Source organism: Thalia democratica, chromosome 9, assembly GCF_965202585.1.
Source record: "Thalia democratica chromosome 9, ktThaDemo2.hap1.1, whole genome shotgun sequence".
Classification (NCBI taxonomy): Eukaryota; Metazoa; Chordata; class Thaliacea; order Salpida; family Salpidae; genus Thalia; species Thalia democratica.
In genome coordinates, this window is record NC_139173.1 from 3,011,675 (window position 1) to 3,024,569 (window position 12,895).

Consider the following 12,895-nt stretch of genomic DNA (forward strand, 5'->3'; position numbering starts at 1 on the left):
TAAATAAATCTAGAAAAAAGACGCTTAATTATAACGAAATTTTAATATTATTTACATAACAGAGATAACAAAGAAGCTCAAAAACATTAGTATTTAGTATAAAATAAGTCAAACAACTTTAGTTAAAAATATTAACAAAATATATTGGTGTTTATTGATAATACAAATCTCAGAAAATAAAGATCTTAAATAACAATGTTTGTAGAAACTTGTTAAAAAGTTTACTTATGCTTTTAAAACTTTAATTAAGCCATAGTAACTATTACACTTTTAAACATGCTACTTTTGTAGTAGAGTTTTCAAAAATGTTAACAAACCTTACAATTTCTCATGAACAGTGTGGAATCTGAAGAGTTTCTATAAAAGTATTTCAGTTTTTATTTTAGTTGTTCCCAAAACGCTTTGCACAGCACATCTTTGGAGAAAAATATTCTGTGAAAATGAAAGGTTTAGTATACGACTTTTGTTGCAAAAAACTCGTTAGTTATAATTTAATAAGAAAAGAATAAATTTCAATTTACTAAGAGCTATTAAAGTCTTAAAAAACAAAGGGGAGCAAATTATTTGATTAAGACTTAATTCTTTCTGTATACTGACTGACTAACACTTGTAGGCTTGAAAAACAGTAGTAACTATCAACTTTATTTTATTAAATAGTTTATGGTAAGCTTGAAAAAGTACTTCTTTTAACAAACACATTTTGTTTATTTATTATTTAATTGTTATTACATCTGTTTATTGTTCAAAGTGTTTATGTTTTTATTTACATTGCTGCTAAACAGTGTCGGCAAACTGCAGCTTACGGCTCTGATGACCGCCAGGTAAGATAGCCTGTCACGTGATTGTTAGCTTAAAAACGCTAACGCACTAAAAATGCTTTCTTTAAATAGAAGTTTACAAATAAGCTTTATTTGGCTCGTGAGCAGTTAGTTTGTAGGAGCTTTCAATTGAAAATCAAATAACAAAGTTTGTATGTATCAAAAAAATACTTTCGAAAAACCAATTGCTAAGGTTTCTCAATAATATATGTTTTAGTATTTATATAACAAAAATAAGCTGAAACAAATCAAAAGAATAAAGATAAATTTAAGATTTTATGACAAAACTAAAAATATATTAGCACTGTTATTGCTTGATTTAAAAAAAACAATAAAGCAAACCAAAGTATCAATTTCAAAGTTAAAGTCAATTTATAAAGTTTTAATGATAAAATAAACAAGACTTAAAGGCTTTAAAAATTTAAAGTTTTAAAACAAACCAGCTGTAATAAAAACTCTTATTCAACATTTAATTGGTTTGTTGTAAATACTTATCACTTAAAAAAAACTTAAGTAACTTTTGATACTCAGGAGCTTAAGTATCTTGTAAGTTTGGCTATCTACTAAAAGGTGGGTGTCAGAATAACACAGCGACACCTAGAACGGGTCTTCAAATCAGCACGGTGCGTCACTTTAGCACGGCATCACTTTTGCACAGAGGGTCACTTTAGCTTGGTGAATCACTTTAGCACGGTGGGTAAATTTTGCCCGGAGAGTTGTTTTTGCACGGACTAAAGCTTTTCAATAAAATAATTTCTGAACCTTTTTATTTACTGATAAAAAATAAGTATTACTACTCTAAATTTGCATGAACTTTAAGCTTGAATTAAAACACTTTTTTTTTTATTTGTCTATTTGTTTAAAAAAATTATTATATACTTTTAAGTACTGTGTAGTAGTAAAACTATTATATATTTTTGTAGTAATTCATATTAAACCTAAAAATGTTAAAGTTTGTAACTTAATAATCATAAATATTTTAAACTAAATAAATAATACTATAAGATAGTAAAAATAATAAATAAACAATATGGTAATACACTTTTGAAATATTAAAAAAAAACTTTGATTTTTAAAAACTTTGTAAAAAAAAATCAAGAATACAAAGTAGCAAAATTGTTTAAAAAAATTAAATGCTTTTAGAGACTCATAGTGTATAACTATTTATTGATTTTTAATTAGTCTATAATGTTTTCATTTCTTTATACCATTAGTAGTATAATATGTTTAACATTCTAAAGTTTTCATTTTATTGTTTTTAAGCTGGAAAGTTTAGTAAAACTAAGAAAAGCCTTTAAGTATTAAGTCTACTTAAATAAACTAAACCATATAAATTTAATTAAACTGATTATAAAAATTAAATGTTTTATACTATATTCTTTGAAACAACCATATTTATTCAAGAATTGAATTTAACTTGATATAACATAAACTTGTTTTTGATTAGATGTAGTGTGTGTTTACCAATGTGAAAATAAATGTTTAAACTTATATTTTTAAATAACTTCATAAAACCATGATGACTTTTTTATAATATCGATTCTTATTTTTTATAAACCAAAAACCCATTTAGTAAGATTTATAATCTTACTAAAAAATATGTCTAGGTTTTTAAACTTTCTCATTTAAAGAACAATTGAAATTGTCGGGTTTTTTATTGACTTCAAATAAATTAACTATGTTATAATTAGTATAGCCATTTGCAAATATTTGAAAATAGTTTTATAATAAAAAGATAATAAGTTTTTGACGATATAGGACTTAAATAGTAATAATTATAGCAAAAACATAAAATATCCTTAAGTTTAAAATTTTTTTCAAATACCTATTTAGACTTAAACTATGCCAACAATTTTGACTTACTTGGGCTTCCATGCAAATAACTTTTGTGACCTACTAGGGCTTATGTTTCAAAAAAACCTTCGTAACTTACTTTGGCTTATTTTTGCCAATAATTCTTACTTATTTGGGCTTATAGTTTTCCGACAGTTTATTAATTACTCTGGCTTCTAAATTACCGATACTTTAGACTAGGAGTGGGCGAAGTATAGCCCGCGAGCTGGATCCGGCCCACAAACGTTTTTAAAGTTTCAATGGCATACGGCCCGCGAATAAAAATGACTGGCCTGCAAGATTTTAGTTTTGTTATTTTTGCAATATTTTTATTATAAGCCTTTTATACAATAACATTAGTATGAAAAGTTGTGAAACATAAAAAAAGAAACTCAAAATTTTATATAAATGTGTACAAATGTTGCTTATAAGTTTAAATGTTTAAGTATTTAAAACTAATATAACAAGCAACTTTAGTTGTAAAACATTAAAATAAGTTTTTTTGTTTTGATAGTTAACATCAGCTTAAAAAATCTAATAAAAGTAAATTTAGCTATATTGTTAAGTTTATAATATTTTTACTTTATAAAACTAAATAATAACTTTTACAACTAGTAACATATTCAAAAAAAAAAATTAAAGTCTGTAGTGTTTGCTTAATGTTTTTAATTCTATTTGTTTGTTAAACTATTCTTCGTTATATATACTTTACACCGTTTTCAAAAAAAACTTAATACTACACTTTAAAAACTATTAGAATACTTCAAAATAAAATTGTAAATTAAGTAAGAGCTTTTAACGTATCTAATGCGTTTTTACATTTAATTTTTCAATATAGTTTTTAAACACGTGTTTGATATATAACTGAGTTCTATATATTCATAATTAAAAATGTATTATCGAAAAACTTTCACATAAAGGTTTAAAATGTTTTGTTTGTGCAAAATAAGGCTAAGTCCATAAAAAAGACTATAAAAAATACGCTTCAATTAAAATAAGAGAAAAAAAAACGGTGCGAAAATGACGCTCGGTGATAAACTGACGCCCTGCAAAAGTGACGCCCCTTGCAAAAAGACGCTGTGCAAAAGTGAAGCACCGTGCAAAAGTGACCTACCGCGCCAAAGTGACCCTCCGTGCTAAAGAGACGCCATGCAAAAAAGACGCTGTGCAAAAGTGACCCATCGTACTAAAGTGACGGACTGTGCTTAAATGCCGCCGTGCTTAAGTGACCCTTCGTGCAAAAGTGACGCTGTGCAAAAGTGAAGTACCGTGCAAAAGTGACCTACCGTGCCAAAATTACGCTCATTGATAAACTGGCACCATGCAAAAGTGACCCATCGTACTAAAGTGACGGACTGTGCTTAAATGCCGCCGTGCTTAAGTGACCCTTCGTGCAAAAGTGACGCTGTAAAAAAGTGAAGCACCGTGCAAAAGTGAAGCACCGTGCAAAAGTGACGCCGTGCTTAAGTGACCTACCGTGCCAAAGTGACCCTTCGTGCTAAAGTGAGGCCATGCAAAAGTGACCCTCCGTGCCAAAGTGGCGCACCGCGCAATTGTGACGCACCAAGCTAAAGTGACGCCGTGCTATTCTGACCCACTCCCCTACTAAAGCACGGCAAAAAACATTTAAACGATAAATTGTATCACGTTTTTAGTTGAGCCTATTAGATTTAGTTCTTTAGATTCAGAAATTTCCACAAACAGTAATTTTTAGAATTGCAAAACTGTAGTATATTAAACTTTTGTTTATTTTTATTTAATGCTATGCAAACTTAAATAGGTATTTGGTTCTTGTATTTTTGAACAACGGTTTTAAAGCCGTTTAACATATTCAAATTTGTTTTAAAACAACACATGTTGACATATTAAGTATTACAATTGTGCATAGTCGCGAGGTAAATAGATCGTCACTTAATATAGGGTTCAATAGGTTCTTACTCTAGGGTAGGCAAACTACGGTCCGCCAACCAAAAGTTTCAGGTCCATGCTGTTTTTTTAGCTGGAAAAAACTTTCGGTAGTTTTCGGAAATTTTTTTTCATGCACCAGGTCCTAGAACCAAAATGTTTGAGCTTTATTTTATCTGTTATTTTGTCGTTCAACTGAAAAACAACTGCAGACAAAGCAAATTTAAGCTCATTTATGATAAAAATTTACATTTTTACTTTTTTTAATGTTTTTAAGTTAAGTAAACTACCTATTTTTTGTTGTATTACTCATTTATTCTTTATGATAATTTCATTAAAATTAAAATTTTTCATAACTACCACGGCCAACAAAGAACTTTTTACAGTAACTTTAGTCTATTACAAAAAACACCTCGACAGCCTTTTGTAAGAGCGCTTTACTAAAAGAAATGGTGCACTAAAAAAGTTTTTTGCGGGCTGCCTTGTTTTTCAAAATAATGTACTAAAAGCTAAAAACAATCGTTTAAAAGGAAAGTTGTAAATTAGCATTAAAATAATTTCATTAAAAATCAGATAAACAGCAATCAGATACTAAAAGTTTTCATTATAAAAGCTTAGTTTCGGTTGGTTTGCAATATTTTTAGCTAACAGTACACATCAGAACGCATACTTCTTGTTGAAGGTTTGACCTGTGGGTCAACTACTTTAGTTTTCAGTAACAGTAGAGACGTATCCGGTCTTTTAGGAAGTTGTGTTTACAACGTGTAACACAGGAAGCGGAAATGTAATGAAACGACCGGAAATAAAAAAATAGTGTGATGTAGTTACAAAGCTGAAGTAAAATATTGTATTCCCAGTTTTTCAAAAAGTTATAAAACAAAAGTAAATAAAATATATAATAAAAACTCCTAAAAAAAAAAAATATAAAGAATCAACTGAACTATAAATAGTAAAAATGTAAGTCTTATAGACAGCAATTTATGGGAAAAAGCTGATAAATAACCCCATTATTTTACTAAGTTAGACACGCAAGACTTCTGATTTAAATAGTTTTTCATGAAACTTTTAATTAACAAATTTAAAAAAGTAAACTTGATTAGCACTTAGTTTAGCTATTCATTCTGTTGCTTGTATTTAATAGGAAATTGATAGTTTTATAAATTAACAATGTTTACAAAATTTTAAAATAGAAGTAAGTTGACAGTAAAATATTAATTTAAGCGTTAAATACTCTGCATAAAACTTGAGTTTTTAGAAGCAGTCTTTATTTTTTATTATAAGAAAAAAAAATCAAATGCTTAAGATTTAAAGATAATTTAAGTAAATAAGTAGAAAAAATACAATGTAAAAAGTTTAAAGGATAAAAGAAAGATCTACAACTTACTTAAGAAAAAAGGTTTAAAGCTTTTTTTTAAGTAAAAATCTTCGTAAACATTATGGATTTAATTTGGTAAAAGAGATATAGTAGTTCCTTTAAACATAAATAGAAAATTTTTATACTTTGCACAAACTTTTTTAGCTGTGTTATTAACTCCTAATTCTAGGATCAAAATTAACATACACAAAGTTTAAATATTCAACATTATTTAACTTCACTAACCTTCATCCGTTGTTAATTTCCAAGTTGCGTTGGTCAGGTAGGAAAGACACTTGATGGAGCACTTGAGTAGCTGATCCCCTAAAAAAATAACTTTTAGTCTTTATTTTTAGTTTACATATTTGATAAGTTGTAAGCTTTTTACGTTTCTTAAACTAAGAATTAAAAAAATAATTATTAAATAGTTCTAATAAAAAAACTTGCACATTCTGGATAGTTTAATAACTTTTATTTTAAATTTCATTTTACTAACCTTTTTTTTTTGTTTAAATATGCAAATATTATGAAAAAAATTGGTTAGTGCATAAATGATCATTAAAAAGTTAATTTTAAGCACTTGGTTATTTTATACTGATTTTAAGAAACAGTAAAGATTTATAGTTAAAAAAAGTTCAAGTGCAAACAAAAACGATTAAAACTTATGAGCTAAAAATAAAGCTAAAGAGTAAAAAATGATACTTTTAATAACAACTATATTATAAATAAGACTTTAATATAAAAAATCAATTCAGAGATTTGTCCATGAAGCCTTGAATTTAGCTTTTAATGGAAAAAACCTAATCAGCTGTTATAAATGTTGAACAAAAAAACAAGCATAATTTTAAACAAACACGTAATTACTTTATATTTAGTGGCTCATTTTTAAATTGAAATCATTTATGCAGTAGAAATTTTTCAAAATTTATTGAACAAACTTTTCATTTTAGACTTGTAAAATTTATGCTTTTAAACGTTCTCAGTTAAACTAGTTGTGAATGCAATAATTTTTGTACAATATATCAGTTTTAAAATGTTGTACTAATCTAAAGCGTTGTAACGGAATTCACTAAAAAGTTATTTCTAATTCACTGAAAAGCTTGTCGCTTTATACTGAACTCTAGCGGTTGCTATATTTTGAACATTACAAAAAGAGTTTTATAACAGAACGTGCTATAAGTAGAAAACCAGTATTCTTTTATATATTATTTATCAATTGTAAATAAGAATAAAAAAACTTTTATGAAACTAACTAACCTTGACAGATGCTTGCGAAACTGTATTGTCAGAATACATTTTCTTCAGATGTTGACGTACCATAAACAGCTTAGTAGATCTAAAAGTAGTAGAAAATATTAAAAAGAAAACTTTTATGCGTTATAAGCCAATATTTTCGTAGCTTAACTAATTACTGAAGGCTTTATAACTTATCCACACAGAGAAAGCTATAATTAATAATTTAAATTATGTTTTTTAAAAACAGAATAATTTTTGAAGGTGTTATAAATTTTATAATAATGTTATATAAACACAAAATAGTGTCGTGCTAAATTTTAAAAGAACGATGAAAAGCATTTGCTTGTTATAAACTTATTAAAAGATATTGTGATTAACTACTTTTACATATAAAATTAAAAAAATGTTTATGAGTAATAGAACTGTATACAAATGTAAACAGAATAAATATTATTTGTCTGACTTTTTAGAAATACCAAATAGTAATTTTATAATCTAAATTTTGTAAATAAAAATTATCAGAAGATAATTATTCTAGCTTACCACGCTAAAGGTTGTAAAACTGTTGAATTTTTTACATTTTAAATACATTTCTCAACATATTGATTCTAAAACTTTCTGTTCAAATTTGAAACCAACGTAACATAGAACTTTTTAGTAGATATAAAAATAATAGAACGCATAATTGGTTAAAATCTAAATTAGTTGCAGTAATTGTACAGAATATAGAAAAAAGTACAATACCCTACAGGTAAAGTTTTTGTGGGAACTCATAGAGGGCACTATAACCATTTTTAATTATATTTATTAAATAATCTTATTTCTACAATCTTGTTACAAATTATATCCTCTACTTAAAACATTATTTAAGAAAATATTGAAATAAGTCAATAAATAAGGTTGCAAAAACAGCTAGCTTGTAGTTATTTTAACCATAAATTACCAAATATTGTTAAGCGTTTAAAAACCTGTGTCTAAAACAAAACTAAAATTTATACAGCTGCTTTTTTATTAAAAATAAGTTATAAACTTTAAGCTTATAACCACTTTTTAATGAAAAAAAAGACATAAAGTTATTTAAAATATATTAAAATTTTTCTTCACTAATAGAAAAAAAACAGGATTTTTTTTTTTTGTAGAAGTAGATTTGTATACAAAAAAGACAGACTTATTAACAAAACTGTGCTGAACAGGCCTAAAAATTAAAATTATTTTGCTCTAATGAAATTCATTGTCATACAAATAATTAAATAAAAATTTTGATATATTTATTAATTTTGTGTTACCGCCTTATACACAATAACTATATTTAAAAATTCGTTTAAATTGTTATTTAAAAGCCATTGGTTAACGTTTTTAAAAAAGGACTTTTTGCTTATAAAATGACCTCAAGTTTGCAACAATTTACTTAAATTTTAACTATTTCATTATAGCTTTTGTTATACGTTATATATAAAAACAAAATATTGAAGTTAAGTCGTTTAACTTAATTTAAATATCAAACTAAATGTTGAAAATTGAAAAATTGCAACTAATAATAAAAAACTAAACTCTAAAAATATGCACTTTTGTTTTTTTGGCAAAAAATACTTTCAACGTTTTTTTAATTTTTATCTTATTTTAGTACATTTATTTTAACTTTTCTATGTTCATAGTGTGACTCTGTTAAAGTAACTATGATACTTTGTAACATTACCTAATATATGATACTTTCAGAAGTAGAAGGTATTAACTTTTTTTTGAAAGATTTTTTTTTGTTTTGCTTCTAGTTTGTTTGAAGTACCTTTAATGTTTTTAATAAACAATTTTTTTGATATAATGTAATATAAACTATCAGCTTATATACTTAACTACTATGCATATTATTTCAAAAGATATACTTAGTTATCAAATCCAACTCTAACTGGTTGGTTCTAACTTAGAACTTAAAATTTTTAACCAGCTAAATGTATTTTAGCTATTAAATTTTGTATTTTGTTTTTCAAGACACTTAAACTAACTTTTTTCTTTTATTCTCAGTTTGTAAGTCGGTATTCAGTATTATTTAAAAATTCCTTTATGGTCTTTCATTTTTTTCAAGTTGTCTAAAAAGTATTTCATATCTTTTAATTGGTGTTTTTTCTATAAAAACTTAATGTGTTTTTAGTCAATGAAGTTAATTCGGCTGTAGTCCTCAATTAATATTTTTCTTAATTTTATACTCAGAGTTTTTAAAAGTTTAATTTGGTATAGGCTTTTTTGTTTGTTTAATTCATTATTCACTCAGTAGCTTGTTTTTGAATACATTGAAAATCACTACTATGAAAAAAAATAGTTCCTCAAAACACGTTTAAATGGATAAATAAAACAATGTTTAATGAGATTATAATAAATAAAACTTACAAGTAAAAAATTGCTCAAAAAATCTAATAAACCAAAATAGAGTAATAAAAGAACTTTATGTATAATAAAATGAGAAAAATTAAAAATAAAATCTTCTACTATTTATTTTTTTAGTCTTTTAATGACCGTAAAATTTTCTTACAGCTTGAGAAACTAAATAGAAAATTAAACAAAGCAAAAAAAATACTATAATCAATTTTTGCTCAAACTTTAAAGGATCATAATCTAAAAAGTAAAACGTAAAAGTTTAGAAGTAAAACTTGTTTTTGGAAGTTGGATATAATATAGTTAGTCTTACTAGAAATAATAAACATTTTTCAAATTCTAAAAATTTCTACTACACTTGAACTATAACTTTAATACAAAAAGAAAAGATAAAAATAATGCTTAAACAACATACAAACTAAGTTTTCACTTAAAAAATTTATAAACTTTTCTTTTATTTTGAAGTTTTTATTTAGTTTTATTTCTTAGTTTATTGAAATTTTACTAAATTCACTTAATTTACATACCTAGAACGAAGACTTTTACATACTAAAACATTATTTTAACTTATAAGATATTTGGGAAAACTAATTTGCAATAAGCTCTTAAAAATTGAAACTTAAAATTTTAATCTTTTAATCTTTTTAAACCTTTTTAATCTTTTAAAATTAAGTTATTAAAAAAAGATTATAAAATGCAACCAGAATTAAACTGAAATATGTTTACAGTGCTTATTACACTTAAATAGGAAATTATTACTATACTTTTTTTATTATCAATACACTTTTGTATATTAAAATTGTAGTATTTTCTATATTTAACTCCTATATGTTGATGATATATTAAATGTTATTCAGATGACGCTTTAAATGCAATGAAATAAAAAGTTAACAAGATAAAAACAAATGCTCAAAAAATATTATTTCCTAATAATGTTTATTTAGAGAGTTCCAAACGAGTAAAGCTCCTTGAAATGTATGACAAACATATACAAAGCACTTGATCTATTGAGCTAACTAAACAAACAAAGAACTTTGAAAACTTTTCTCATTAAGATAAACACAGAATTATTAGATACAAAATATAAAACATAATCAAAATGTTAAAAAGTAAATAAGTCAATAAATAAGTCAAATGAGATGCTTAAAAGATCGTTTTACTTTTATTTCTTAACATTAGTTTAATTAAAGCAATTAATTTATTTTATATAAATTTAAATACTAGACTTTAGCTGGTCATAATAAATTTTTGAAAACTATATCTTTTAATTTAAATCACTTAATAATCAAATTTTCTTACATAAATAATTGGTATGTTTAATTATTTCTTTGAAATTTATAAAAAAATTGATTACGAGAAATTTTATTAATAATACATTATTAGAAAATTTAAATTGTAGTTGTTAAGGAACTTCATTATATCATAAAGAAAAATTCTTCTTTATTAAATTAAAAAACTTATTGACTAATTGTTATGATCCAACCTAACTCTTTAACAAGTGTAACTAATTTTCTTCGGTTTTAAAATGTGAAAAATTTAAAGAAATTTTAAGATTTTTAGATTCATTCAATTTCAGAATTAATTTTATTTTAGATGTTTCAAAAACATACGCGTTTAAATAATAGTTTAGCAACTAAAGTTATAGTATATGAAACTTTTTTAAACTCCAAGCTAGGGAGTTTTATAATACTTTATAAAAAAATTTATAAAATTTTTACTAATACAGCTTTAAGTATTTATTTGTAACCATTTATATGTACTTATAGTTAGTTTATTTTCTTAGTTTTAACTTATTTTAAAATATGAATTATAATTTACAGATTAAGTATAACTGATAAGTCTTTCAACATTAACTTTTTAAACTTAGTTCTAAATCAGTATTTAAACACTTTACTTAGAATAATCACCTTTGAGTGTTTTATTAAAGTACTTTTATTATATCCTAATAAAAATTAATTTTTGTGCACAACCTAAAAAACTTTTGTTTTTAATTACGAGTAGTTAATAATTTTTGCTTATTACTAATTCTTTTACAACTTATATTCTACAGCTAATGTTAAAATGCTTCAATAAACTGTTTTATGTTTTTAAAAAAATAAAAAAGTCTTTTACAGCATGTTGTTAAATAAAACGTTGTGTGAACACTATTTGATAAATGTATGTTTATTAAAAAAATATATACTTAATTTATCTCTGTAAAAAACATATATTTCTAACTTAAGGTAAATTAACTTAAAGCCTGCAATTAAAAAATGTTGATCTTAAACGAGTCACAAGATCAAACAAGAACAAACAAGATCATAAAAGATAATAAAGTCTAAAAGTTTTTTAAAAAGATAATAAAGGTGATTCTTTATTACTATACAAAAGTTGTATGAAACAAATATAAAACCACAGCTTAAAAGTATAAGATAATGTTGACTTTTATATAATCAAGTACTAAATTAAGGCCACATAGGGGTCTACCTACATTATATTACACAATTTTCTCTTATTTTGTAGACTTTTATCTTGGCTTTCACAAACACACTAAACTAAAAGTATTTTAGATAAATGAGTAGTCAAAATTGGTGAAATTAATTAGTTCTTTACAAAAAACGCAAATTAAAGGGGAAACAAGACTAAATAACCAAACTTTTTTCTTACATTTTTATCAATCTTCTTCCAACTTTAAGAGTAATTTTATGATTATTTTTTTAACGATTCTACCGAAAATCATAGGATAAAAACTATCATACTACAAGAAAGGTCTGTAATCATAAACTTCCATGTGTTGTAATGAATTATAATGTCCTTACATTCTGATACATCTTATATGTATTGAAGAAAGGTTAAAAGTTAAAACATTTAAAAAATAGACTTTCTTTTTATTTACTTATCTACAACTAATAAAATCAAATTCAGACATAACTTATATAAAACTTTATAGAACTATTCTAACATATAACTGTATTACGAATATTTTCTGAAAATTTGACTCATCTAAATCAAAACACTGAAAAGAAGATAATATTTTTATGAATATCTAAAATTCCAATAAAATTGACTATAAAAAAACTGTAGTCCATACGTATCGTTTGAAAATATTTAACACTTCAGAAACACGATCATAAATTAAGAGTTGAAAGATTTAATCACACCAGACCATTACTTCATACTTAGTGTTTTACTGCTTCGACCACCCCCTATGACCTCAACTCCAAAATTTAATGTTTGTATTACAGACCCTATAAACACAAATAATACTACTAAACAGCAGGCTGAAAAGGGGGTTTAAGTGGTCATTGATTGTAATAAAACAGTTTTGCTGAAAAGAAAATTACACTAAGTGTAAACATAGTTAGACAGAACTTAGTTTTTTAGTTTCAAAATTGCATTTGTT